Source organism: Lissotriton vulgaris, chromosome 1_1, assembly GCF_964263255.1.
Source record: "Lissotriton vulgaris chromosome 1_1, aLisVul1.2, whole genome shotgun sequence".
Classification (NCBI taxonomy): domain Eukaryota; kingdom Metazoa; phylum Chordata; class Amphibia; order Caudata; family Salamandridae; genus Lissotriton; species Lissotriton vulgaris.
Window position 1 is genome coordinate 244,638,325 of NC_141685.1, and position 27,339 is coordinate 244,665,663.

The 27,339-nt window shown below is 41.3% G+C and overlaps 19 non-coding genes across 19 annotated transcripts; all 19 read right to left on the reverse strand.

Moving 5' to 3' along the window:
• Positions 1 to 277: 277 nt before the first annotated feature.
• TRNAC-GCA (transfer RNA cysteine (anticodon GCA)) lies at positions 278 to 349 on the reverse strand. The gene has a single exon. It is a non-coding gene; the product is annotated as a tRNA-Cys (tRNA).
• Positions 350 to 1,359: 1,010 nt separating this feature from the next.
• TRNAC-GCA (transfer RNA cysteine (anticodon GCA)) lies at positions 1,360 to 1,431 on the reverse strand. Its single transcript has one exon. It is a non-coding gene; the product is annotated as a tRNA-Cys (tRNA).
• Positions 1,432 to 2,443: 1,012 nt separating this feature from the next.
• On the reverse strand, positions 2,444 to 2,515 carry TRNAC-GCA (transfer RNA cysteine (anticodon GCA)). Its single transcript has one exon. It is a non-coding gene; the product is annotated as a tRNA-Cys (tRNA).
• A 1,010-nt stretch (positions 2,516 to 3,525) lies between these two features.
• On the reverse strand, positions 3,526 to 3,597 carry TRNAC-GCA (transfer RNA cysteine (anticodon GCA)). The gene has a single exon. It is a non-coding gene; the product is annotated as a tRNA-Cys (tRNA).
• Positions 3,598 to 4,607: 1,010 nt separating this feature from the next.
• On the reverse strand, positions 4,608 to 4,679 carry TRNAC-GCA (transfer RNA cysteine (anticodon GCA)). Its single transcript has one exon. It is a non-coding gene; the product is annotated as a tRNA-Cys (tRNA).
• Positions 4,680 to 5,691: 1,012 nt separating this feature from the next.
• Positions 5,692 to 5,763, reverse strand: TRNAC-GCA (transfer RNA cysteine (anticodon GCA)). Its single transcript has one exon. It is a non-coding gene; the product is annotated as a tRNA-Cys (tRNA).
• Positions 5,764 to 6,773: 1,010 nt separating this feature from the next.
• Positions 6,774 to 6,845, reverse strand: TRNAC-GCA (transfer RNA cysteine (anticodon GCA)). Its single transcript has one exon. It is a non-coding gene; the product is annotated as a tRNA-Cys (tRNA).
• A 1,010-nt stretch (positions 6,846 to 7,855) lies between these two features.
• TRNAC-GCA (transfer RNA cysteine (anticodon GCA)) lies at positions 7,856 to 7,927 on the reverse strand. Its single transcript has one exon. It is a non-coding gene; the product is annotated as a tRNA-Cys (tRNA).
• A 1,013-nt stretch (positions 7,928 to 8,940) lies between these two features.
• Positions 8,941 to 9,012, reverse strand: TRNAC-GCA (transfer RNA cysteine (anticodon GCA)). Its single transcript has one exon. It is a non-coding gene; the product is annotated as a tRNA-Cys (tRNA).
• Positions 9,013 to 16,916: 7,904 nt separating this feature from the next.
• On the reverse strand, positions 16,917 to 16,988 carry TRNAC-GCA (transfer RNA cysteine (anticodon GCA)). The gene has a single exon. It is a non-coding gene; the product is annotated as a tRNA-Cys (tRNA).
• Positions 16,989 to 18,000: 1,012 nt separating this feature from the next.
• Positions 18,001 to 18,072, reverse strand: TRNAC-GCA (transfer RNA cysteine (anticodon GCA)). Its single transcript has one exon. It is a non-coding gene; the product is annotated as a tRNA-Cys (tRNA).
• A 1,011-nt stretch (positions 18,073 to 19,083) lies between these two features.
• TRNAC-GCA (transfer RNA cysteine (anticodon GCA)) lies at positions 19,084 to 19,155 on the reverse strand. The gene has a single exon. It is a non-coding gene; the product is annotated as a tRNA-Cys (tRNA).
• A 1,010-nt stretch (positions 19,156 to 20,165) lies between these two features.
• Positions 20,166 to 20,237, reverse strand: TRNAC-GCA (transfer RNA cysteine (anticodon GCA)). The gene has a single exon. It is a non-coding gene; the product is annotated as a tRNA-Cys (tRNA).
• Positions 20,238 to 21,247: 1,010 nt separating this feature from the next.
• Positions 21,248 to 21,319, reverse strand: TRNAC-GCA (transfer RNA cysteine (anticodon GCA)). The gene has a single exon. It is a non-coding gene; the product is annotated as a tRNA-Cys (tRNA).
• A 1,013-nt stretch (positions 21,320 to 22,332) lies between these two features.
• On the reverse strand, positions 22,333 to 22,404 carry TRNAC-GCA (transfer RNA cysteine (anticodon GCA)). The gene has a single exon. It is a non-coding gene; the product is annotated as a tRNA-Cys (tRNA).
• A 1,011-nt stretch (positions 22,405 to 23,415) lies between these two features.
• Positions 23,416 to 23,487, reverse strand: TRNAC-GCA (transfer RNA cysteine (anticodon GCA)). The gene has a single exon. It is a non-coding gene; the product is annotated as a tRNA-Cys (tRNA).
• A 1,012-nt stretch (positions 23,488 to 24,499) lies between these two features.
• TRNAC-GCA (transfer RNA cysteine (anticodon GCA)) lies at positions 24,500 to 24,571 on the reverse strand. The gene has a single exon. It is a non-coding gene; the product is annotated as a tRNA-Cys (tRNA).
• Positions 24,572 to 25,583: 1,012 nt separating this feature from the next.
• On the reverse strand, positions 25,584 to 25,655 carry TRNAC-GCA (transfer RNA cysteine (anticodon GCA)). The gene has a single exon. It is a non-coding gene; the product is annotated as a tRNA-Cys (tRNA).
• Positions 25,656 to 26,666: 1,011 nt separating this feature from the next.
• TRNAC-GCA (transfer RNA cysteine (anticodon GCA)) lies at positions 26,667 to 26,738 on the reverse strand. The gene has a single exon. It is a non-coding gene; the product is annotated as a tRNA-Cys (tRNA).
• Between the last annotated feature and the right edge of the window lie 601 nt (positions 26,739 to 27,339).

The window sequence follows — 27,339 nt, forward strand, 5'->3', positions numbered from 1 at the left end:
GTATAACAAATTTGTCAATTGGTTTCATAGTCCATTCCCTTTGTTTAGAGCTGTGAAAGGTAGAGCCGAATTCCAAAATAGATCAATGATGTTTCAGAAATTTCCCAGAGGGAATACCAAGCCCAGTGTAAAAAATGCAGTTACTCACAAGTTTTAATCAGCAACACTGTAATGTTATTAAAGTGTAACATCCAAGGGAACACTGACTATGTCAAAGATGATCCAAATGGGATTCATGAAAATTCCCAACTACAAACAGCAGATTCAAAATAGTATGAGGGGACACCCGGATTTGAACCAGGGACCTCTTGATCTGCAGTCAAATGCTCTACCACTGAGCTATATCCCCAGCTGTCAGCCAAGATCAGAATGACAATATATCAGTACATCATGAAAGAGTGAGAGGATCATGCTAAGTTGTGCCGGAAAGTACAACCTTGAAACTGTGGAACTGTAGAAGTAGTTCTTAATATTATTTATTAAAGGAAAAATGGATCATTAAAAAAAATATGTATTTGTTTGATTGGTATTTAATTTGAATAGGCAGTGGTACATAGGACCAATGCCTGCACTTAAAATGTTTGTTTTGAAACATTCTCAAAGGGGAAGAGGTTTTTACGGGATACCTTATTGTTTCATGTTTGGTTACCACAATCACTCAGATGGTGATGAAGTATGATTGTTTTGGGTCACATTACGGTGGAAAAACATTTCTACATACCACTGCAATTCGGTATTTGGAAGGTACACCCAAACACCCCTTTCACGGACCTTCGATTTAAAACATCAGAAAAAGCCACTTTGTGCTTGCAAATGGCCTGATTCTTCAGGCCAGCCTTCTTGCAACTGCAACAATGGTTCGTACATCTTGCACATAGGCAGACCATTTAAGGAGAAATTAAATAGTTCCTACGTTGCACAAAAATGAAGTGCTTCAAACAAGCACATACTTTGGATGCACAGGGAAAAGGTGGAATATATGTAAGACTGAGGACACAGGTGAAATGAGAAATAGACTGACTGCATCGCTGCACAGTATTCTAAGCCATTTCTTTAGTGCGATTCAAGAAAGCACCAAACAGTATAACAAAAATGTCAATTTATTTTATAGTCCATTCCCTTTCTTTAGTGCTGTAAAAGGAAGAGCCAAATTCCAAAATAGTTCAATATTCTTTCAGAATGTTCCCAAATGGAACACCAAGCCGAGTGTTAAAACTGCATTTACTCACAGGTTTTGAGCAGCAAACTCTGTAATGATATTAAAGTGCAATATCCAAGGGAACACTGACTCTGTCAAAGATGATCCAAAAGGAATTGATGAAAAGTCCCAACTACAAACAATAGAATCAAAATAGTCTGAGGGGACACCCGGAATTGAACCAGGGACCTCTTGATCTGCAGTCAAATGCTCTACCACTGAGCTATATCCCCACCTTTTCAGTAAAATCAGAATGACATAATATCAGTACATCATGAAAGAGTGAGAGGATCATGCTAAGTTGTGCCGGAAAGTACAGGCTTGAAACTGTGGAACAGGAGAAGTAGTAGTTAATATTATTTATTAAAGTAAAACTGGATCATTTAAAAGACGGATTAATTTGTTTCATTGATATTTTATTTGAATAAGCAGTGGTACATAAGACCAATGCCTCTACATACAATGATTGTTTTGAAACATTCTTAAAGGGGAAGAGGTTTTTACGTGACACATTATCATTTGATGATTGGTTACCACAATCACCGAGATGGTGGTGAAGTATGATTGTTTTTTGGCCAAATTACGGAGGAAAAACATTTCTACATACCACTACAATTCGGTATTTGGAAGGAACACCCAAACACCCCTTTCAAGTACCTTCGATTTAATACATAAAAAAAAGCCACTTTGTGCTTGCAACTGGCCTGATTCTTCAGACCAGCCTTGTTGCAACTGCAACAAGGGTTTGAACATCTTGCACGTAGGCAGAGCTTTCAAGGAGAAATTAAATAGTTCCTACGTTGCACAAAAATGAAGTGCTTGAAACAAGCACATACTTTTAATGCACAGGGAAAAGGTGGAATATATGTAAGACTGAGGACATAGGTGAAATGAGAAATAGACTGACTGCATCGCTGCACAGTATTCTAAGCCATTTCTTTAGTGCGATTCAAGAGAGCACCAAACAGTATAACAAATTTGTCAATTTGTTTCATAGTCCATTCCCTTTCTTTAGTGCTGTAAAAGGAAGAGCCAAATTTCAAAATAGATCAATGATGTTTCAGAAATTTCCCAAAGGGAATACCAAGCCGAGTGTTAAAACTCCATATACTCACAGATTTTGAGCAGCAAACTATGTAATGCTATTAAAGTGCAAAATCCAAGGGAACACTGACTCTGTCAAAGATGATCCACAAGGAATTGATGAAAAGTCCCAACTACAAACAACAGAATCAAAATAGTCTGAGGAGACATCCGGATTTGAACCAGGGACCTCTTGATCTGCAGTCAAATGCTCTACCACTGAGCTATATCCCCAGCTTTTCAGTAAAATCAGAATGACATAATATCAGTACATCATGAAAGAGTGAGAGGATCATGCTAGGCTGTTCCGGAAAGTACAGGCTTGAAACTGTGGAACAGGAGAAGTAGTAGCTAATATTATTTATTAAAGGAAATCTGTATCATTTAAAAAACTGATTAATTTGTTTCATTGCTATTTTATTTGAATAGGCAGTGGTACATAGGACCAATGCCTCTACATACAATGATTGTTTTGAAACATTCTTAAAGGGGAAGAGGTTTTACGTGACACATTATCATTTGATGATTGGTTACCACAATCACCGAGATGGTGGTGAAGTATGATTGTTTTTTGGCCAAATTACGATGGAAAAACATTTCTACATACCACTACAATTCGGTATTTGGAAGGAACACCCAAACACCCCTTTCAAGTACCTTCGATTTAATACATCAAAAAAAGCCACTTTGTGCTTGCAACTGGCCTGATTCTTCAGACCAGCCTTCTTGCAACTGCAACGAGGGTTTGTACATCTTGCACGTAGGCAGAGCTTTCAAGGAGAAATTAAATAGTTCCTAAGTTGCACACAAATGAAGTGCTTCAAACAAACACATACTTTGTATGGACAGAGAAGAGATGGAATATATGTAAGACTGAGGACACAGGTGTAATGAGAAATAGATTGATTGCATAGCTGCCCAGTATTCTAAGCCATTTCTTTAGTGCGATTCAAGAGAGCACCAAACAGTATAACAAATTTGTCAATTGGTTTCATAGTCCATTACCTTTGTTTAGAGCTGTGAAAGGTAGAGCCGAATTCCAAAATAGATCAATGATGTTTCAGAAATTTCCCAGAGGGAATACCAAGCCCAGTGTAAAAAATGCAGTTACTCACAAGTTTTAATCAGCAACACTGTAATGTTATTAAAGTGTAACATCCAAGGGAACACTGACTATGTCAAAGATGATCCAAATGGGATTCATGAAAATTCCCAACTACAAACAGCAGATTCAAAATAGTATGAGGGGACACCCGGATTTGAACCAGGGACCTCTTGATCTGCAGTCAAATGCTCTACCACTGAGCTATATCCCCAGCTGTCAGCCAAGATCAGAATGACAATATATCAGTACATCATGAAAGAGTGAGAGGATCATGCTAAGTTGTGCCGGAAAGTACAACCTTGAAACTGTGGAACTGTAGAAGTAGTTCTTAATATTATTTATTAAAGGAAAAATGGATCATTAAAAAAAATATGTATTTGTTTGATTGGTATTTAATTTGAATAGGCAGTGGTACATAGGACCAATGCCTGCACTTAAAATGTTTGTTTTGAAACATTCTCAAAGGGGAAGAGGTTTTTACGGGATACCTTATTGTTTCATGTTTGGTTACCACAATCACTCAGATGGTGATGAAGTATGATTGTTTTGGGTCACATTACGGTGGAAAAACATTTCTACATACCACTGCAATTCGGTATTTGGAAGGTACACCCAAACACCCCTTTCACGGACCTTCGATTTAAAACATCAGAAAAAGCCACTTTGTGCTTGCAAATGGCCTGATTCTTCAGGCCAGCCTTCTTGCAACTGCAACAATGGTTCGTACATCTTGCACATAGGCAGACCATTTAAGGAGAAATTAAATAGTTCCTACGTTGCACAAAAATGAAGTGCTTCAAACAAGCACATACTTTGGATGCACAGGGAAAAGGTGGAATATATGTAAGACTGAGGACACAGGTGAAATGAGAAATAGACTGACTGCATCGCTGCACAGTATTCTAAGCCATTTCTTTAGTGCGATTCAAGAAAGCACCAAACAGTATAACAAAAATGTCAATTTATTTTATAGTCCATTCCCTTTCTTTAGTGCTGTAAAAGGAAGAGCCAAATTCCAAAATAGTTCAATATTCTTTCAGAATGTTCCCAAATGGAACACCAAGCCGAGTGTTAAAACTGCATTTACTCACAGGTTTTGAGCAGCAAACTCTGTAATGATATTAAAGTGCAATATCCAAGGGAACACTGACTCTGTCAAAGATGATCCAAAAGGAATTGATGAAAAGTCCCAACTACAAACAATAGAATCAAAATAGTCTGAGGGGACACCCGGAATTGAACCAGGGACCTCTTGATCTGCAGTCAAATGCTCTACCACTGAGCTATATCCCCACCTTTTCAGTAAAATCAGAATGACATAATATCAGTACATCATGAAAGAGTGAGAGGATCATGCTAAGTTGTGCCGGAAAGTACAGGCTTGAAACTGTGGAACAGGAGAAGTAGTAGTTAATATTATTTATTAAAGTAAAACTGGATCATTTAAAAGACGGATTAATTTGTTTCATTGATATTTTATTTGAATAAGCAGTGGTACATAAGACCAATGCCTCTACATACAATGATTGTTTTGAAACATTCTTAAAGGGGAAGAGGTTTTTACGTGACACATTATCATTTGATGATTGGTTACCACAATCACCGAGATGGTGGTGAAGTATGATTGTTTTTTGGCCAAATTACGGAGGAAAAACATTTCTACATACCACTACAATTCGGTATTTGGAAGGAACACCCAAACACCCCTTTCAAGTACCTTCGATTTAATACATAAAAAAAAGCCACTTTGTGCTTGCAACTGGCCTGATTCTTCAGACCAGCCTTGTTGCAACTGCAACAAGGGTTTGAACATCTTGCACGTAGGCAGAGCTTTCAAGGAGAAATTAAATAGTTCCTACGTTGCACAAAAATGAAGTGCTTGAAACAAGCACATACTTTTAATGCACAGGGAAAAGGTGGAATATATGTAAGACTGAGGACATAGGTGAAATGAGAAATAGACTGACTGCATCGCTGCACAGTATTCTAAGCCATTTCTTTAGTGCGATTCAAGAGAGCACCAAACAGTATAACAAATTTGTCAATTTGTTTCATAGTCCATTCCCTTTCTTTAGTGCTGTAAAAGGAAGAGCCAAATTTCAAAATAGATCAATGATGTTTCAGAAATTTCCCAAAGGGAATACCAAGCCGAGTGTTAAAACTCCATATACTCACAGATTTTGAGCAGCAAACTATGTAATGCTATTAAAGTGCAAAATCCAAGGGAACACTGACTCTGTCAAAGATGATCCACAAGGAATTGATGAAAAGTCCCAACTACAAACAACAGAATCAAAATAGTCTGAGGAGACATCCGGATTTGAACCAGGGACCTCTTGATCTGCAGTCAAATGCTCTACCACTGAGCTATATCCCCAGCTTTTCAGTAAAATCAGAATGACATAATATCAGTACATCATGAAAGAGTGAGAGGATCATGCTAGGCTGTTCCGGAAAGTACAGGCTTGAAACTGTGGAACAGGAGAAGTAGTAGCTAATATTATTTATTAAAGGAAATCTGTATCATTTAAAAAACTGATTAATTTGTTTCATTGCTATTTTATTTGAATAGGCAGTGGTACATAGGACCAATGCCTCTACATACAATGATTGTTTTGAAACATTCTTAAAGGGGAAGAGGTTTTACGTGACACATTATCATTTGATGATTGGTTACCACAATCACCGAGATGGTGGTGAAGTATGATTGTTTTTTGGCCAAATTACGATGGAAAAACATTTCTACATACCACTACAATTCGGTATTTGGAAGGAACACCCAAACACCCCTTTCAAGTACCTTCGATTTAATACATCAAAAAAAGCCACTTTGTGCTTGCAACTGGCCTGATTCTTCAGACCAGCCTTCTTGCAACTGCAACGAGGGTTTGTACATCTTGCACGTAGGCAGAGCTTTCAAGGAGAAATTAAATAGTTCCTAAGTTGCACACAAATGAAGTGCTTCAAACAAACACATACTTTGTATGGACAGAGAAGAGATGGAATATATGTAAGACTGAGGACACAGGTGTAATGAGAAATAGATTGATTGCATAGCTGCCCAGTATTCTAAGCCATTTCTTTAGTGCGATTCAAGAGAGCACCAAACAGTATAACAAATTTGTCAATTGGTTTCATAGTCCATTACCTTTGTTTAGAGCTGTGAAAGGTAGAGCCGAATTCCAAAATAGATCAATGATGTTTCAGAAATTTCCCAGAGGGAATACCAAGCCCAGTGTAAAAAATGCAGTTACTCACAAGTTTTAATCAGCAACACTGTAATGTTATTAAAGTGTAACATCCAAGGGAACACTGACTATGTCAAAGATGATCCAAATGGGATTCATGAAAATTCCCAACTACAAACAGCAGATTCAAAATAGTATGAGGGGACACCCGGATTTGAACCAGGGACCTCTTGATCTGCAGTCAAATGCTCTACCACTGAGCTATATCCCCAGCTGTCAGCCAAGATCAGAATGACAATATATCAGTACATCATGAAAGAGTGAGAGGATCATGCTAAGTTGTGCCGGAAAGTACAACCTTGAAACTGTGGAACTGTAGAAGTAGTTCTTAATATTATTTATTAAAGGAAAAATGGATCATTAAAAAAAATATGTATTTGTTTGATTGGTATTTAATTTGAATAGGCAGTGGTACATAGGACCAATGCCTGCACTTAAAATGTTTGTTTTGAAACATTCTCAAAGGGGAAGAGGTTTTTACGGGATACCTTATTGTTTCATGTTTGGTTACCACAATCACTCAGATGGTGATGAAGTATGATTGTTTTGGGTCACATTACGGTGGAAAAACATTTCTACATACCACTGCAATTCGGTATTTGGAAGGTACACCCAAACACCCCTTTCACGGACCTTCGATTTAAAACATCAGAAAAAGCCACTTTGTGCTTGCAAATGGCCTGATTCTTCAGGCCAGCCTTCTTGCAACTGCAACAATGGTTCGTACATCTTGCACATAGGCAGACCATTTAAGGAGAAATTAAATAGTTCCTACGTTGCACAAAAATGAAGTGCTTCAAACAAGCACATACTTTGGATGCACAGGGAAAAGGTGGAATATATGTAAGACTGAGGACACAGGTGAAATGAGAAATAGACTGACTGCATCGCTGCACAGTATTCTAAGCCATTTCTTTAGTGCGATTCAAGAAAGCACCAAACAGTATAACAAAAATGTCAATTTATTTCATAGTCCATTCCCTTTCTTTAGTGCTGTAAAAGGAAGAGCCAAATTCCAAAATAGTTCAATATTCTTTCAGAATGTTCCCAAATGGAACACCAAGCCGAGTGTTAAAACTGCATTTACTCACAGGTTTTGAGCAGCAAACTCTGTAATGATATTAAAGTGCAATATCCAAGGGAACACTGACTCTGTCAAAGATGATCCAAAAGGAATTGATGAAAAGTCCCAACTACAAACAATAGAATCAAAATAGTCTGAGGGGACACCCGGAATTGAACCAGGGACCTCTTGATCTGCAGTCAAATGCTCTACCACTGAGCTATATCCCCACCTTTTCAGTAAAATCAGAATGACATAATATCAGTACATCATGAAAGAGTGAGAGGATCATGCTAAGTTCTGCCGGATAGTACAGGCTTGAAACTGTGGAACAGGAGAAGTAGTCCTTAATATTATTTATTAAAGTAAAACTGGATCATTTAAAAAAACAGATTAATTTGTTTCATTGCTATTTTATTTGAATAGGCAGTGGTACATAAGACCAATGCCTCTACATACAATGATTGTTTTGAAACATTCTTAAAGGGGAAGAGGTTTTTACGTGACACATTATCATTTGATGATTGGTTACCACAATCACCGAGATGGTGGTGAAGTATGATTGTTTTTTGGCCAAATTACGGAGGAAAAACATTTCTACATACCACTACAATTCGGTATTTGGAAGGAACACCCAAACACCCCTTTCAAGTACCTTCGATTTAATACATCAAAAAAAGCCACTTTGTGCTTGCAACTGGCCTGATTCTTCAGACCAGCCTTCTTGCAACTGCAACGAGGGTTTGAACATCTTGCACGTAGGCAGAGCTTTCAAGGAGAAATTAAATAGTTCCTACGTTGCACAAAAATGAAGTGCTTCAAACAAGCACATACTTTTAATGCACAGGGAAAAGCTGGAATATATGTAAGACTGAGGACACAGGTGAAATGAGAAATAGACTGACTGCATCGCTGCACAGTATTCTAAGCCATTTCTTTAGTGTGATTCAAGAGAGCACCAAACAGTATAACAAATTTGTCAATTTGTTTCATAGTCCATTCCTTTTCTTTAGTGCTGTAAAAGGAAGAGCCAAATTCCAAAATAGATCAATGATCTTTCAGAAATTTCCCAAAGGGAATACCAAGCCGAGTGTTAAAACTCCATTTACTCACAGATTTTGAGCAGCAAACTATGTAATGCTATTAAAGTGCAATATCCAAGAGAACACTGACTCTGTCAAAGATGATCCAAAAGGAATTGATGAAAAGTCCCAACTACAAACAACAGAATCAAAATAGTCTGAGGGGACACACGGATTTGAACCAGGGACCTCTTGATCTGCAGTCAAATGCTCTACCACTGAGCTACATCCCCAGCTTTTCAGTAAAATCAGAATGACATAATATCAGTACATCATGAAAGAGTGAGAGGATCATGCTAAGTTGTGCCGGAAAGTACAGGCTTGAAACTGTGGAACAGGAGAAGTAGTAGTTAATATTATTTATTAAAGGAAATCTGTATCATTTAAAAAACGGATTAATTTGTTTCATTGCTATTTTATTTGAATAGGCAGTGGTACATAAGACCAATGCCTCTACATACAATGATTGTTTTGAAACATTCTTAAAGGGGAAGAGGTTTTTACGTGACACATTATCATTTGATGATTGGTTACCACAATCACCGAGATGGTGGTAAAGTATGATTTTTTTTTGGCCAAATTATGATGGAAAAACATTTCTACATACCACTACAATTCGGTATTTGGAAGGAACACCCAAACACCGCTTTCAAGTACCTTCGATTTAATACATCAAAAAAAGCCACTTTGTGCTTGCAACTGGCCTGATTCTTCAGACCAGCCTTCTTGCAACTGCAACGAGGGTTTGTACATCTTGCACGTAGGCAGAGCTTTCAAGGAGAAATTAAATAGTTCCTAAGTTGCACAAAAATGAAGTGCTTCAAACATACACATACTTTGTATGGACAGAGAAGAGATGGAATATATGTAAGACTGAGGACACAGGTGTAATGAGAAATAGATTGATTGCATAGCTGCCCAGTATTCTAAGCCATTTCTTTAGTGCGATTCAAGAGAGCACCAAACAGTATAACAAATTTGTCAATTGGTTTCATAGTCCATTCCCTTTGTTTAGAGCTGTGAAAGGTAGAGCCGAATTCCAAAATAGATCAATGATATTTCAGAAATTTCCCATAGGGAATACCAAGCCCAGTGTAAAAAATGCAGTTACTCATATGGCCGAGATACCCGCCACCCCCTCTCAACACAATCCCCAAAGGAGGGAAACCGGAAACAGTTCTTGAGTTTTTGGAAGTGGGATGGAGTGACCATCCCGGCCGTATTTATTAAAACAAAAATTAAAACATTAAACGTTTCATGTTATGTACAATTTCATTACCATATTGCGATGTTTGGCTAACCTTAACAGATTCTCTAATACAGAGGTTCTCCTAGCCGAACTAGCATCCTACAAAACATTTCTTGACATATTGAAATTGTACAACCTAACGTTTAAGGGCCAACGGCAAGGTCATAACCGGTGTCAAGATCCCTAACCAGACTTACCCCTCCCACTTGGGCTGGGCGACAGCACGGAGGCGTACCTCAAGTGCAACTATTACCAATTTCCCTTGACTTGACGGGGGCACCTAAAGACTCGACGCCAGTTAAAGGTCGTTCGAATACTCGTGTGAGGTATCTAGAAGGTACCGTAGACCTTATCCCAACCCCACACAACTTACCGCATCTGCCGCCGCAGATGTCACTGGCCCCGGGAAATTCCCCAGGAGGGGGCTGTAACCCCTCCTACAAAGGAAGGGGCCTTGACCGCCTTTCCTTTACTTCCGGCGACCCATCCTTAGAAGGGACCGCCTCCCCATTGAGGGGCCAATGGCCACCTCTCCCGAGCGCTCCCATCCGTGTTGGGTGACGCCCACTCATAGGGATCTACTAATTAGTGCTCACCGATCATGACCTTACCGCCTACCAAATAAATACGACAGTGCTAACTAAAACTCAGAATACATTGGCCACTATGACCGAAAGGGCATGCATAAAATTCAACACTAAATCTGAATCTCTTTAATGGTAAAACGTACTCAAACAGACCATTCTTTATTAATTCAATATCAACATGATACTCCAACCTGGAAACGAGAAAACAAGCAAAATTAATCAACTTTATTACAAACAACTGGCTGTCTTCAGGGGCTGGTGGGTGGGTCAAAATTGGCTCTTCGTTCTGTCCCGAGCTCACGTGCAGCGAGGAGGTGCAGCTTCAGAGCACAAGAACAAGAGGCTGTCTTCTGGTCTTGCGTCCCTTTTTATCCGTCTTCAGGGCGGGCGTATACCCGCCCCTGCCTGCCCCGAGGGCGTGGCTGGCTGCGTCAGTGTCTAGGCCAGCCCACTCTAGGGCGGGAACAGGCGCGCCCCGGCTACGCCGCTTCGGGCATACCAGCCGAGACGCGCCTCCCGCCCAAAAATGGCTTCCCAGGGGGATCGAGGCACTCAGCCATACGTTCGGGGGGGACCAAGTTGGTCGCCCCTTTCCATATGGCCGAGATACCCGCCACCCCCTCTCAACACAATCCCCAAAGGAGGGAAACCGGAAACAGTTCTTGAGTTTTTGGAAGTGGGATGGAGTGACCATCCCGGCCGTATTTATTAAAACAAAAATTAAAACATTAAACGTTTCATGTTATGTACAATTTCATTACCATATTGCGATGTTTGGCTAACCTTAACAGATTCTCTAATACAGAGGTTCTCCTAGCCGAACTAGCATCCTACAAAACATTTCTTGACATATTGAAATTGTACAACCTAACGTTTAAGGGCCAACGGCAAGGTCATAACCGGTGTCAAGATCCCTAACCAGACTTACCCCTCCCACTTGGGCTGGGCGACAGCACGGAGGCGTACCTCAAGTGCAACTATTACCAATTTCCCTTGACTTGACGGGGGCACCTAAAGACTCGACGCCAGTTAAAGGTCGTTCGAATACTCGTGTGAGGTATCTAGAAGGTACCGTAGACCTTATCCCAACCCCACACAACTTACCGCATCTGCCGTCGCAGATGTCACTGGCCCCGGGAAATTCCCCAGGAGGGGGCTGTAACCCCTCCTACAAAGGAAGGGGCCTTGACCGCCTTTCCTTTACTTCCGGCGACCCATCCTTAGAAGGGACCGCCTCCCCATTGAGGGGCCAATGGCCACCTCTCCCGAGCGCTCCCATCCGTGTTGGGTGACGCCCACTCATAGGGATCTACTAATTAGTGCTCACCGATCATGACCTTACCGCCACAGGCCCGGATAGTTGACCGGCTATCCGGGCCCCCCACAAAACTCCTAGCTAAAGGTCATGTTTCAACGTTTTTAACCATGCTAAGAAGTCTCCTATGATTAACTCATTTCCCACCCGAGACAAATGCACACCATCCCCTAGATACATACTGTCATCATTAATACAACCGTGCGAGATAGAATGCAATGTCCTGGAACGAAACAACCTACTCACTTTGTTATTAAGTTTTTTAACAGAATGGTTCAAAGCAGGGATCGAAACAGCCCCCCGCCACACTTTTCGTGGTATCATATGGGACCACGCAATTATGCCCCCCGGAACTTTCCTCGCCAACCAACTTACAGTGGAAAGCATTGCCTCCAGGAGAAGTCGTCTACCGGTGGTGACCAAATCATTGCCCCCTAAATGTACTATGACTATAGACGGCGGTGACCTCGCCCGCCCTAACAAACCCTCAAAGAATGCCTGAAACTGGTCAATACAGAGACCGCCCCTTCCGTAGAAGGACATTCTGTACCCGTATTCCCCAGCTACGTGAATCATGTCACCTGCTTCGAATACGTCTGCGGCACGCCTCACGTATGAGTGGCCCACGACCCACACCTCCTTTCTCACAGCCGGTGATGTCTGACCGCTGGCCTGGTGTTGGGTCGACTGCATAGTCCGCCCCGCCTCGAAGGCTTGCGTAACTGAAAACCAAACAAAAGACAAGAAGCGTGAGTACATTATTACAGCTTCACAACATGTGCAACCGCACATACCTCTTATAACAATTGGAGGACCAACGCCCCACTCGTTTTACTTGTTCCACATTAAGACCCCTGGCTGTAGCTTCAGTGGCAGCCCCTATCCGAAAGGAATGGGTCCCAAACTCACCCGGGTCCAAGCCCGCTGCGGTAATTGACATCGCGAGCACCCGCTGAAACTGAAACTTCGTCAGTGGGGTGGCGTCCGCGTGTCTCAACAATGTCCCTCCCCATGATGCCACCCTTCGTGCTAGGTAATCTTCTAAACACTTCACCGGACACATGGAGGACCCTGGAATCCTGCGAATGACTATGCAGTCTCCCACCCCACCTTGATCGGTTTTTGACTTGACAAAGGATACAGTCATCGTCTCACCCCTGATCTGAACGTGTTCCCGGCACAAACCCCCCACCACATCCTGTTTGTTCCTTGCCACCAGCTCACTTATCCTCATCGCCCCGTGAAATGCAAGCGTAAAAGCAGCTCGGAACAAACAGGCCTCGAACTGAGACGAGCATGTGGCGTGGAGTGTGGCCAGCAACTGGGCCAACCTATCCAGACCTATCGGGCGCCTCTCATCTACTCTGCGACCCTCAAGGCGTTGCCACCCACGTAGCGCTTTCTGTACCACGAAAGACGCTGTCGGGTCCTGGATATTATGGGCCCTGGCAACAAAGGAAATGGCAGCACGATGCCTCTGGGCTGTAGCCACCGACTTCCCAGCCCTACGCAAGGACATCAGAAAATGTACTACCCAATCCTCGTGCCCCCAAAGCCCCCCTCTCTCAGTCCCCAAAAAGGCTAAATAGGCCCGAAACGCCCCTTCGTATGCCTTCCTCGTTCTTGGTGCTAGACTCTCTCCCACGAGGTAACGAAGTTCGGGGCACCGAGAGACCAGAGAGCTTCGGGAAAGGGTGCCGGCTCTGGGTCCGCCGAGGGAAGGAAACCCGAGAAAGCCTGTATTTGAAAACGAGACAGTGCATCAGCCGCCTGATTCATCACCCCTGGGACATGTTTCGCTCTGAATACCACGTTCAGTTGCATACATAGTAAGACAATTTCTTTAAGCAGCCTTAAAATCATTTTACAACGTGCTGCCTGACTATTGATGCATTCTACAACGGTCATATTGTCAGACCAAAATATGACAGAGTGATTTTTGAATCCATCGGGCCAGGTTCTGAGGGCCACCAAAATGGGAAACAGTTCAAGGAAAGCAATATTACTCGTCAGCCCCTCTTCATGCCACCATGTTGGCCACCTTTGTGCCGACCATTTTGTGCCGAAGATGGCGCCAAAGCCCATGCTTCCCGCTGAATCCGTCCATAGACCAAGCTCTTTAGAGGATAAGGCTGGTTTGTTCCAGACGACTCGACCATTGAAATCCGCCAAAAATGCTAACCAAATATGCATATCTTGGCGGACCTCAGCCGATAGTCTTGTGCGATGATGACCCTCCTTTAGGCCGACCATCGCCTGGGCAATCGAACGGGAAAAGGGGCGGGCCATTGGGATCACCCTTAGGGCAAAATTCAACTTCCCCACCAATTGCTGCAATTGATGCAGCGTAACTTTAGATGCAGTAATACACATTTGCAGGGCTGCCCTGAATTTCGACACTTTGGCAGCTGGTAAACGAAAACAACCCTCACTAGAGTCCAACTCGATCCCGAGAAACTCGAGGCAAGTCGTGGGACCCACAGTTTTACCTGGTGCCAATGGCACGCCAAATTGATTCATTAAAACACAAAATTCAGTCAAGGCCCGGGCACATTCATCATCCCCAGCGGCCCCAAGGAACAGAAAGTCATCGAGGTAATGCATCACATTTCGAAAACCCGTTTTCTTCGTGTAAACCCATTGTAGAAAACTACTGAATTTCTCGAAATATGCACAAGATATAGAGCACCCCATCGGCATACACCTATCCATGTAATACGAACCTTGAAACATGAATCCCAAAAGACGTTGGTCTTCCGGGTATACCGGGAGCAAACGGAACGCTGACTCGATATCTGATTTCGCCATCAGCGCCCCGGGCCCCAGGCGATTCAAAATGGCTACGGCCTCATCGAATGATGCGTACCGCACCGAACATATCTCTGGATCAATTGCGTCGTTTACAGAAAGGCCATGAGGAGCTGATAAATTGTGAATCAATCGAAACTCACCTGGGTCCTTCTTGGGGACCACCCCTAAAGGAGAACAAACAAAATTCTGTACCGGGGGAACACTAAACGGGCCGGCAACCCGACCTCGGGTAACCTCTTTCCGGATCTTATCCTGTACTACAGTCGTATGCTGCAAGACGGAAAGCTGGTTTTTGCACGTCCCGACACCCTGAAAGTCCCCCACCGGGATGCGGAAACCATATGAAAAACCGTTTCGTAGCACCCCAGCAGAAGTACGATCTGGGTATTCGCTGAGCCAGGGAATCATCGCCAGGGTATCAATCGGGGTTGGTAAAGGCGCCCCTCGGACTATATTAGACCTGTTTGGCGCCTCCTCTACCCCCATTTTCACCCGATTTGGCTCTGCACGAGGACTCAGGATGGGGTGCCCCACAACCACTACATTCGTGTTTGAATTTACAAGATCCCGGGGGCCTAGTACATTTACTTTTGTTGAAATTGAAACAGAAACCCCTCTTCCCTGTGTTGCCGGCGGGTCTCGGATAATCGTCTGTACCCGTACCCGACCGAAAGGGCGTCCCCCCATTTTGGCGGGAGGACTCACCAACAGTACTCCCCACCAACGGCACTTTCAACATCCCCGACTCTTTCATTTTATTCCATGTCAAAGAATCGTAACAGTCCCAGGTTAAACTTTTGTTATGCTCCATCGCTTTCCTGAAAAGGTTGTCATAACAGAACCATTGGTTACCTTGGTGCGATGTCGAGTACCCCATAATTCGTGACTGATATACTGGAAATTCAGGGAGCAATTCAGGCCTACGTTCCCCCAAAATTGACGTAAAAACTCCCCAAGCATTACCCCAGTTGCCAATATTCTCATTCACTTTAAAGGCGGCCATTTTGGCGCGCCAAACACTCGGATGCATCAGATCCTTTTGACCCTTAACAGTTTCGACCTCATAATGATCAACGAGCAGGGAGAAAATGTTTACGTATTCCCCCGCCCAAATCTTTTCCTTTATTGCCAAAGGAACATGTTGCCCCAATTTTTCTCTACGAGAGGGTGTTGACTCATCCCTTGCGATCGGCAATGGCCGCTTACCTGCACCGGACGCTACTTCCGCCCCTCGTGGCTTGACTATCACCGCATCCGGCGCGGGCACCTTGGCTGTATCACGTTTCTCGCGCAACTGTTTCATTAGTGCTTGCGCTTCGGCAGCCGTGGCGCCCTCGCTACTGTCCCCCAACCACGCTGCTAACTGTGCCGCCAACTCGGGAGGCATATCCTCAGCGGATGTCGGGGTGACTACGACCGGAATCGGATTCCCTTCCTGTGGTACCGGGGCCGGTACCGGGGCTGGCGGCTCGAGCGGGGAACAGGGAACCGGGACGTCTCCCCCGACCGGCCCCCTTCTCGGCCTCTTAGGCCTCCCTCCGGCCGGTGGACGCCCCGATCCCTCCTCACCGTCTCGCCCCGCCAACTGCTTCTTTATCTCGGACATTTCTTTCATGAGAACCCGAACCATCTGGTCAGTCGACATTCTCTTCGCGCCTTTCTTGGGCATTTTTCAAACGAAGTATCTAGAAGACAAAAAGAAAGATTTAAAACGCTCAAAATAGGCTCTTCGTTCTGTCACGAGCTCACGTGCAGCGAGGAGGTGCAGCTTCAGAGCACAAGAACAAGAGGCTGTCTTCTGGTCTTGCGTCCCTTTTTTATCCGTCTTCAGGGCGGGCGTATACCCGCCCCTGCCTGCCCCGAGGGCGTGGCTGGCTGCGTCAGTGTCTAGGCCAGCCCACTCTAGGGCGGGAACAGGCGCGCCCCGGCTACGCCGCTTCGGGCATACCAGCCGAGACGCGCCTCCCGCCCAAAAATGGCTTCCCGGGGGGATCGAGGCACTCAGCCATACGTTCGGGGGGGACCAAGTTGGTCGCCCCTTTCCACAAGTTTTATTCAGCAACACTGTAATGGTATTAAAGTGTAACATCCAAGGGAACACTGACTCTGTCAAAGATGATCCAAATGGGATTCATGAAAATTCCCAACTACAAACAGCAGATTCAAAATAGTATGAGGGGACACCCGGATTTGAACCAGGGACCTCTTGATCTGCAGTCAAATGCTCTACCACTGAGCTATATCTCCAGCTGTCAACCAAGATCAGAATGACAATATATCAGTACATCATTAAAGAGTAGGAGGATCATGCTAAGTTGTGCCGGAAAGTACAACCTTGAAACTGTGGAACTGTAGAAGTAGTTCTTAATATTATTTATTAAAGGAAAAATGGATCATTAAAAAAAATATATGTATTTGTTTGATTGGTATTTTATTTGAATAGGCAGTGGTACATAGGACCAATGCCTGCTCTTAAAATGTTTGTTTTGAAACATTCTCAAAGGGGAAGAGGTTTTTACGGGATACCTTATTGTTTCATGTTTGGTTACCACAATCACTCAGATGGTGATGAAGTATGATTGTTTTGGGTCACATTACGGTGGAAAAACATTTCTACATACCACTGCAATTCGGTATTTGGAAGGTACACCCAAACACCCCTTTCACGGACCTTCGATTTAAAACATCAGAAAAAGCCACTTTGTGTTTGCAACTGGCCTGATTCTTCAGACCAGCCTTGTTGCAACTGCAACAAGGGTTTGAACATCTTGCACGTAGGCAGAGCTTTCAAGGAGAAATTAAATAGTTCCTACGTTGCACAAAAATGAAGTGCTTGAAACAAGCACATACTTTTAATGCACAGGGAAAAGGTGGAATATATGTAAGACTGAGGACATAGGTGAAATGAGAAATAGACTGACTGCATCGCTGCACAGTATTCTAAGCCATTTCTTTAGTGCGATTCAAGAGAGCACCAAACAGTATAACAAATTTGTCAATTTGTTTCATAGTCCATTCCCTTTCTTTAGTGCTGTAAAAGGAAGAGCCAAATTCCAAAATAGATCAATGATCTTTCAGAAATTTCCCAAAGGGAATACCACGCCGAGTGTTAAAACTCCATATACTCACAGATTTTGAGCAGCAAACTATGTAATGCTATTAAAGTGCAAAATCCAAGGGAACACTGACTCTGTCAAAGATGATCCAAAAGGAATTGATGAAAAGTCCCAACTACAAACAACAGAATCAAAATAGTCTGAGGGAACACCCGGATTTGAACCAGGGACCTCTTGATCTGCAGTCAAATGCTCTACCACTGAGCTATATCCCCTGCTTCTCAGTAAAATCAGAATGACATAATATCAGTACATCATGAAAGAGTGAGAGGATCATGCTAAGTTGTGCCGGAAAGTACAGGCTTGAAACTGTGGAACAGGAGAAGTAGTAGTTAATATTATTTATTAAAGTAAAACTGGATCATTTAAAAGACGGATTAATTTGTTTCATTGATATTTTATTTGAATAAGCAGTGGTACATAAGACCAATGCCTCTACATACAATGATTGTTTTGAAACATTCTTAAAGGGGAAGAGGTTTTTACGTGACACATTATCATTTGATGATTGGTTACCACAATCACCGAGATGGTGGTGAAGTATGATTGTTTTTTGGCCAAATTACGGAGGAAAAACATTTCTACATACCACTACAATTCGGTATTTGGAAGGAACACCCAAACACCCCTTTCAAGTACCTTCGATTTAATACATAAAAAAAGCCACTTTGTGCTTGCAACTGGCCTGATTCTTCAGACCAGCCTTGTTGCAACTGCAACAAGGGTTTGAACATCTTGCACGTAGGCAGAGCTTTCAAGGAGAAATTAAATAGTTCCTACGTTGCACAAAAATGAAGTGCTTGAAACAAGCACATACTTTTAATGCACAGGGAAAAGGTGGAATATATGTAAGACTGAGGACATAGGTGAAATGAGAAATAGACTGACTGCATCGCTGCACAGTATTCTAAGCCATTTCTTTAGTGCGATTCAAGAGAGCACCAAGCAGTATAACAAATTTGTCAATTTGTTTCATAGTCCATTCCCTTTCTTTAGTGCTGTAAAAGGAAGAGCCAAATTCCAAAATAGATCAATGATCTTTCAGAAATTTCCCAAAGGGAATACCAAGCCGAGTGTTAAAACTCCATATACTCACAGATTTTGAGCAGCAAACTATGTAATGCTATTAAAGTGCAAAATCCAAGGGAACACTGACTCTGTCAAAGATGATCCAAAAGGAATTGATGAAAAGTCCCAACTACAAACAACAGAATTAAAATAGTCTGAGGGGACACCCGGATTTTAACCAGGGACCTCTTGATCTGCAGTCAAATGCTCTACCACTGAGCTATATCCCCAGCTTTTCAGTAAATTCAGAATGACATAATATCAGTACATCATGAAAGAGTGAGAGGATTATGCTAGGTTGTGCCGGAAAGTACAGGCTTGAAACTGTGGAACAGGAGAAGTAGTAGCTAATATTATTTATTAAAGGAAATCTGTATCATTTAAAAAACGGATTAATTTGTTTCATTGCTATTTTATTTGAATAGGCAGTGGTACATAGGACCAATGCCTCTACATACAATGATTGTTTTGAAACTTTCTTAAAGGGGAAGAGGTTTTACGTGACACATTATCATTTGATGATTGGTTACCACAATCACCGAGATGGTGGTGAAGTATGATTGTTTTTTGGCCAAATTACGATGGAAAAACATTTCTACATACCACTACAATTCGGTATTTGGAAGGAACACCCAAACACCCCTTTCAAGTACCTTCGATTTAATACATCAAAAAAAGCCACTTTGTGCTTGCAACTGGCCTGATTCTTCAGACCAGCCTTCTTGCAACTGCAACGAGGGTTTGTACATCTTGCACGTAGGCAGAGCTTTCAAGGAGAAATTAAATAGTTCCTAAGTTGCACAAAAATGAAGTGCTTCAAACAAACACATACTTTGTATGGACAGAGAAGAGATGAAATATATGTAAGACTGAGGACACAGGTGTAATGAGAAATAGATTGATTGCATAGCTGCCCAGTATTCTAAGCCATTTCTTTAGTGCGATTCAAGAGAGCACCAAACAGTATAACAAATTTGTCAATTGGTTTCATAGTCCATTCCCTTTGTTTAGAGCTGTGAAAGGTAGAGCCGAATTCCAAAATAGATCAATGATGTTTCAGAAATTTCCCAGAGGGAATACCAAGCCCAGTGTAAAAAATGCAGTTACTGACAAGTTTTAATCAGCAACACTGTAATGTTATTAAAGTGTAACATCCAAGGGAACACTGACTATGTCAAAGATGATCCAAATGGGATTCATGAAAATTCCCAACTACAAACAGCAGATTCAAAATAGTATGAGGGGACACCCGTATTTGAACCAGGGACCTCTTGATCTGCAGTCAAATGCTCTACCACTGAGCTATATCCCCAGCTGTCAGCCAAGATCAGAATGACAATATATCAGTACATCATGAAAGAGTGAGAGGATCATGCTAAGTTGTGCCGGAAAGTACAACCTTGAAACTGTGGAACTGTAGAAGTAGTTCTTAATATTATTTATTAAAGGAAAAAGGGATCATTAAAAAAAATATGTATTTGTTTGATTGGTATTTAATTTGAATAGGCAGTGGTACATAGGACCAATGCCTGCACTTAAAATGTTTGTTTTGAAACATTCTCAAAGGGGAAGAGGTTTTTACGGGATACCTTATTGTTTCATGTTTGGTTACCACAATCACTCAGATGGTGATGAAGTATGATTGTTTTGGGTCACATTACGGTGGAAAAACATTTCTACATACCACTGCAATTCGGTATTTGGAAGGTACACCCAAACACCCCTTTCACGGACCTTCGATTTAAAACATCAGAAAAAGCCACTTTGTGCTTGCAAATGGCCTGATTCTTCAGGCCAGCCTTCTTGCAACTGCAACAATGGTTCGTACATCTTGCACATAGGCAGACCATTTAAGGAGAAATTAAATAGTTCCTACGTTGCACAAAAATGAAGTGCTTCAAACAAGCACATACTTTGGATGCACAGGGAAAAGGTGGAATATATGTAAGACTGAGGACACAGGTGAAATGAGAAATAGACTGACTGCATCGCTGCACAGTATTCTAAGCCATTTCTTTAGTGCGATTCAAGAAAGCACCAAACAGTATAACAAAAATGTCAATTTATTTCATAGTCCATTCCCTTTCTTTAGTGCTGTAAAAGGAAGAGCCAAATTCCAAAATAGTTCAATATTCTTTCAGAATGTTCCCAAATGGAACACCAAGCCGAGTGTTAAAACTGCATTTACTCACAGGTTTTGAGCAGCAAACTCTGTAATGATATTAAAGTGCAATATCCAAGGGAACACTGACTCTGTCAAAGATGATCCAAAAGGAATTGATGAAAAGTCCCAACTACAAACAATAGAATCAAAATAGTCTGAGGGGACACCCGGATTTGAACCAGGGACCTCTTGATCTGCAGTCAAATGCTCTACCACTGAGCTATATCCCCACCTTTTCAGTAAAATCAGAATGACATAATATCAGTACATCATGAAAGAGTGAGAGGATCATGCTAAGTTCTGCCGGATAGTACAGGCTTGAAACTGTGGAACAGGAGAAGTAGTCCTTAATATTATTTATTAAAGTAAAACTGGATCATTTAAAAAAACAGATTAATTTGTTTCATTGCTATTTTATTTGAATAGGCAGTGGTACATAAGACCAATGCCTCTACATACAATGATTGTTTTGAAACATTCTTAAAGGGGAAGAGGTTTTTACGTGACACATTATCATTTGATGATTGGTTACCACAATTACCGAGATGGTGGTGAAGTATGATTGTTTTTTGGCCAAATTACGGAGGAAAAACATTTCTACATGCCACTACAATTCGGTATTTGGAAGGAACACCCAAACACCCCTTTCAAGTACCTTCGATTTAATACATCAAAAAAAGCCACTTTGTGCTTGCAACTGGCCTGATTCTTCAGACCAGTCTTCTTGCAACTGCAACGAGGGTTTGAACATCTTGCACGTAGGCAGAGCTTTCAAGGAGAAATTAAATAGTTCCTACGTTGCACAAAAATGAAGTGCTTCAAACAAGCACATACTTTTAATGCACAGGGAAAAGCTGGAATATATGTAAGACTGAGGACACAGGTGAAATGAGAAATAGACTGACTGCATCGCTGCACAGTATTCTAAGCCATTTCTTTAGTGCGATTCAAGAGAGCACCAAACAGTATAACAAATTTGTCAATTTGTTTCATAGTCCATTCCTTTTCTTTAGTGCTGTAAAAGGAAGAGCCAAATTCCAAAATAGGTCAATGATCTTTCAGAAATTTCCCAAAGGGAATACCAAGCCGAGTGTTAAAACTCCATTTACTCACAGATTTTGAGCAGCAAACTATGTAATGCTATTAAAGTGCAATATCCAAGAGAACACTGACTCTGTCAAAGATGATCCAAAAGGAATTGATGAAAAGTCCCAACTACAAACAACAGAATCAAAATAGTCTGAGGGGACACACGGATTTGAACCAGGGACCTCTTGATCTGCAGTCAAATGCTCTACCACTGAGCTACATCCCCAGCTTTTCAGTAAAATCAGAATGACATAATATCAGTACATCATGAAAGAGTGAGAGGATCATGCTAAGTTGTGCCGGAAAGTACAGGCTTGAAACTGTGGAACAGGAGAAGTAGTAGTTAATATTATTTATTAAAGGAAATCTGTATCATTTAAAAAACGGATTAATTTGTTTCATTGCTATTTTATTTGAATAGACAGTGGTACATAGGACCAATGCCTCTACATACAATGATTGTTTTGAAACATTCTTAAAGGGGAAGAGGTTTTTACGTGACACATTATCATTTGATGATTGGTTACCACAATCACCGAGATGGTGGTAAAGTATGATTGTTTTTTGGCCAAATTATGATGGAAAAACATTTCTACATACCACTACAATTCGGTATTTGGAAGGAACACCCAAACACCGCTTTCAAGTACCTTCGATTTAATACATCAAAAAAAGCCACTTTGTGCTTGCAACTGGCCTGATTCTTCAGACCAGCCTTCTTGCAACTGCAACGAGGGTTTGTACATCTTGCACGTAGGCAGAGCTTTCAAGGAGAAATTAAATAGTTCCTAAGTTGCACAAAAATGAAGTGCTTCAAACAAACACATACTTTGTATGGACAGAGAAGAGATGGAATATATGTAAGACTGAGGACACAGGTGTAATGAGAAATAGATTGATTGCATAGCTGCCCAGTATTCTAAGCCATTTCTTTAGTGCGATTCAAGAGAGCACCAAACAGTATAACAAATTTGTCAATTGGTTTCATAGTCCATTCCCTTTGTTTAGAGCTGTGAAAGGTAGAGCCGAATTCCAAAATAGATCAATGATATTTCAGAAATTTCCCATAGGGAATACCAAGCCCAGTGTAAAAAATGCAGTTACTCACAAGTTTTATTCAGCAACACTGTAATGGTATTAAAGTGTAACATCCAAGGGAACACTGACTCTGTCAAAGATGATCCAAATGGGATTCATGAAAATTCCCAACTACAAACAGCAGATTCAAAATAGTATGAGGGGACACCCGGATTTGAACCAGGGACCTCTTGATCTGCAGTCAAATGCTCTACCACTGAGCTATATCTCCAGCTGTCAACCAAGATCAGAATGACAATATATCAGTACATCATGAAAGAGTAGGAGGATCATGCTAAGTTGTGCCGGAAAGTACAACCTTGAAACTGTGGAACTGTAGAAGTAGTTCTTAATATTATTTATTAAAGGAAAAATGGATCATTAAAAAAAATATATGTATTTGTTTGATTGGTATTTTATTTGAATAGGCAGTGGTACATAGGACCAATGCCTGCACTTAAAATGTTTGTTTTGAAACATTCTCAAAGGGGAAGAGGTTTTTACGGGATACCTTATTGTTTCATGTTTGGTTACCACAATCACTCAGATGGTGATGAAGTATGATTGTTTTGGGTCACATTACGGTGGAAAAACATTTCTACATACCACTGCAATTCGGTATTTGGAAGGTACACCCAAACACCCCTTTCACGGACCTTCGATTTAAAACATCAGAAAAAGCCACTTTGTGTTTGCAACTGGCCTGATTCTTCAGACCAGCCTTGTTGCAACTGCAACAAGGGTTTGAGCATCTTGCACGTAGGCAGAGCTTTCAAGGAGAAATTAAATAGTTCCTACGTTGCACAAAAATGAAGTGCTTGAAACAAGCACATACTTTTAATGCACAGGGAAAAGGTGGAATATATGTAAGACTGAGGACATAGGTGAAATGAGAAATAGACTGACTGCATCGCTGCACAGTATTCTAAGCCATTTCTTTAGTGCGATTCAAGAGAGCACCAAACAGTATAACAAATTTGTCAATTTGTTTCATAGTCCATTCCCTTTCTTTAGTGCTGTAAAAGGAAGAGCCAAATTCCAAAATAGATCAATGATCTTTCAGAAATTTCCCAAAGGGAATACCACGCCGAGTGTTAAAACTCCATATACTCACAGATTTTGAGCAGCAAACTATGTAATGCTATTAAAGTGCAAAATCCAAGGGAACACTGACTCTGTCAAAGATGATCCAAAAGGAATTGATGAAAAGTCCCAACTACAAACAACAGAATCAAAATAGTCTGAGGGAACACCCGGATTTGAACCAGGGACCTCTTGATCTGCAGTCAAATGCTCTACCACTGAGCTATATCCCCTGCTTCTCAGTAAAATCAGAATGACATAATATCAGTACATCATGAAAGAGTGAGAGGATCATGCTAAGTTGTGCCGGAAAGTACAGGCTTGAAACTGTGGAACAGGAGAAGTAGTAGTTAATATTATTTATTAAAGTAAAACTGGATCATTTAAAAGACGGATTAATTTGTTTCATTGATATTTTATTTGAATAAGCAGTGGTACATAAGACCAATGCCTCTACATACAATGATTGTTTTGAAACATTCTTAAAGGGGAAGAGGTTTTTACGTGACACATTATCATTTGATGATTGGTTACCACAATCACCGAGATGGTGGTGAAGTATGATTGTTTTTTGGCCAAATTACGGAGGAAAAACATTTCTACATACCACTACAATTCGGTATTTGGAAGGAACACCCAAACACCCCTTTCAAGTACCTTCGATTTAATACATAAAAAAAAGCCACTTTGTGCTTGCAACTGGCCTGATTCTTCAGACCAGCCTTGTTGCAACTGCAACAAGGGTTTGAACATCTTGCACGTAGGCAGAGCTTTCAAGGAGAAATTAAATAGTTCCTACGTTGCACAAAAATGAAGTGCTTGAAACAAGCACATACTTTTAATGCACAGGGAAAAGGTGGAATATATGTAAGACTGAGGACACAGGTGAAATGAGAAATAGACTGACTGCATCGCTGCACAGTATTCTAAGCCATTTCTTTAGTGCGATTCAAGAGAGCACCAAACAGTATAACAAATTTGTCAATTTGTTTCATAGTCCATTCCTTTTCTTTAGTGCTGTAAAAGGAAGAGCCAAATTCCAAAATAGGTCAATGATCTTTCAGAAATTTCCCAAAGGGAATACCAAGCCGAGTGTTAAAACTCCATTTACTCACAGATTTTGAGCAGCAAACTATGTAATGCTATTAAAGTGCAATATCCAAGAGAACACTGACTCTGTCAAAGATGATCCAAAAGGAATTGATGAAAAGTCCCAACTACAAACAACAGAATCAAAATAGTCTGAGGGGACACACGGATTTGAACCAGGGACCTCTTGATCTGCAGTCAAATGCTCTACCACTGAGCTACATCCCCAGCTTTTCAGTAAAATCAGAATGACATAATATCAGTACATCATGAAAGAGTGAGAGGATCATGCTAAGTTGTGCCGGAAAGTACAGGCTTGAAACTGTGGAACAGGAGAAGTAGTAGTTAATATTATTTATTAAAGTAAAACTGGATCATTTAAAAAACGGATTAATTTGTTTCATTGCTATTTTATTTGAATAGACAGTGGTACATAGGACCAATGCCTCTACATACAATGATTGTTTTGAAACATTCTTAAAGGGGAAGAGGTTTTTACGTGACACATTATCATTTGATGATTGGTTACCACAATCACCGAGATGGTGGTAAAGTATGATTGTTTTTTGGCCAAATTATGATGGAAAAACATTTCTACATACCACTACAATTCGGTATTTGGAAGGAACACCCAAACACCGCTTTCAAGTACCTTCGATTTAATACATCAAAAAAAGCCACTTTGTGCTTGCAACTGGCCTGATTCTTCAGACCAGCCTTCTTGCAACTGCAACGAGGGTTTGTACATCTTGCACGTAGGCAGAGCTTTCAAGGAGAAATTAAATAGTTCCTAAGTTGCACAAAAATGAAGTGCTTCAAACAAACACATACTTTGTATGGACAGAGAAGAGATGGAATATATGTAAGACTGAGGACACAGGTGTAATGAGAAATAGATTGATTGCATAGCTGCCCAGTATTCTAAGCCATTTCTTTAGTGCGATTCAAGAGAGCACCAAACAGTATAACAAATTTGTCAATTGGTTTCATAGTCCATTCCCTTTGTTTAGAGCTGTGAAAGGTAGAGCCGAATTCCAAAATAGATCAATGATATTTCAGAAATTTCCCATAGGGAATACCAAGCCCAGTGTAAAAAATGCAGTTACTCACAAGTTTTATTCAGCAACACTGTAATGGTATTAAAGTGTAACATCCAAGGGAACACTGACTCTGTCAAAGATGATCCAAATGGGATTCATGAAAATTCCCAACTACAAACAGCAGATTCAAAATAGTATGAGGGGACATCCGGATTTGAACCAGGGACCTCTTGATCTGCAGTCAAATGCTCTACCACTGAGCTATATCTCCAGCTGTCAACCAAGATCAGAATGACAATATATCAGTACATCATGAAAGAGTAGGAGGATCATGCTAAGTTGTGCCGGAAAGTACAACCTTGAAACTGTGGAACTGTAGAAGTAGTTCTTAATATTATTTATTAAAGGAAAAATGGATCATTAAAAAAAATATATGTATTTGTTTGATTGGTATTTTATTTGAATAGGCAGTGGTACATAGGACCAATGCCTGCACTTAAAATGTTTGTTTTGAAACATTCTCAAAGGGGAAGAGGTTTTTACGGGATACCTTATTGTTTCATGTTTGGTTACCACAATCACTCAGATGGTGATGAAGTATGATTGTTTTGGGTCACATTACGGTGGAAAAACATTTCTACATACCACTGCAATTCGGTATTTGGAAGGTACACCCAAACACCCCTTTCACGGACCTTCGATTTAAAACATCAGAAAAAGCCACTTTGTGTTTGCAACTGGCCTGATTCTTCAGACCAGCCTTGTTGCAACTGCAACAAGGGTTTGAGCATCTTGCACGTAGGCAGAGCTTTCAAGGAGAAATTAAATAGTTCCTACGTTGCACAAAAATGAAGTGCTTGAAACAAGCACAT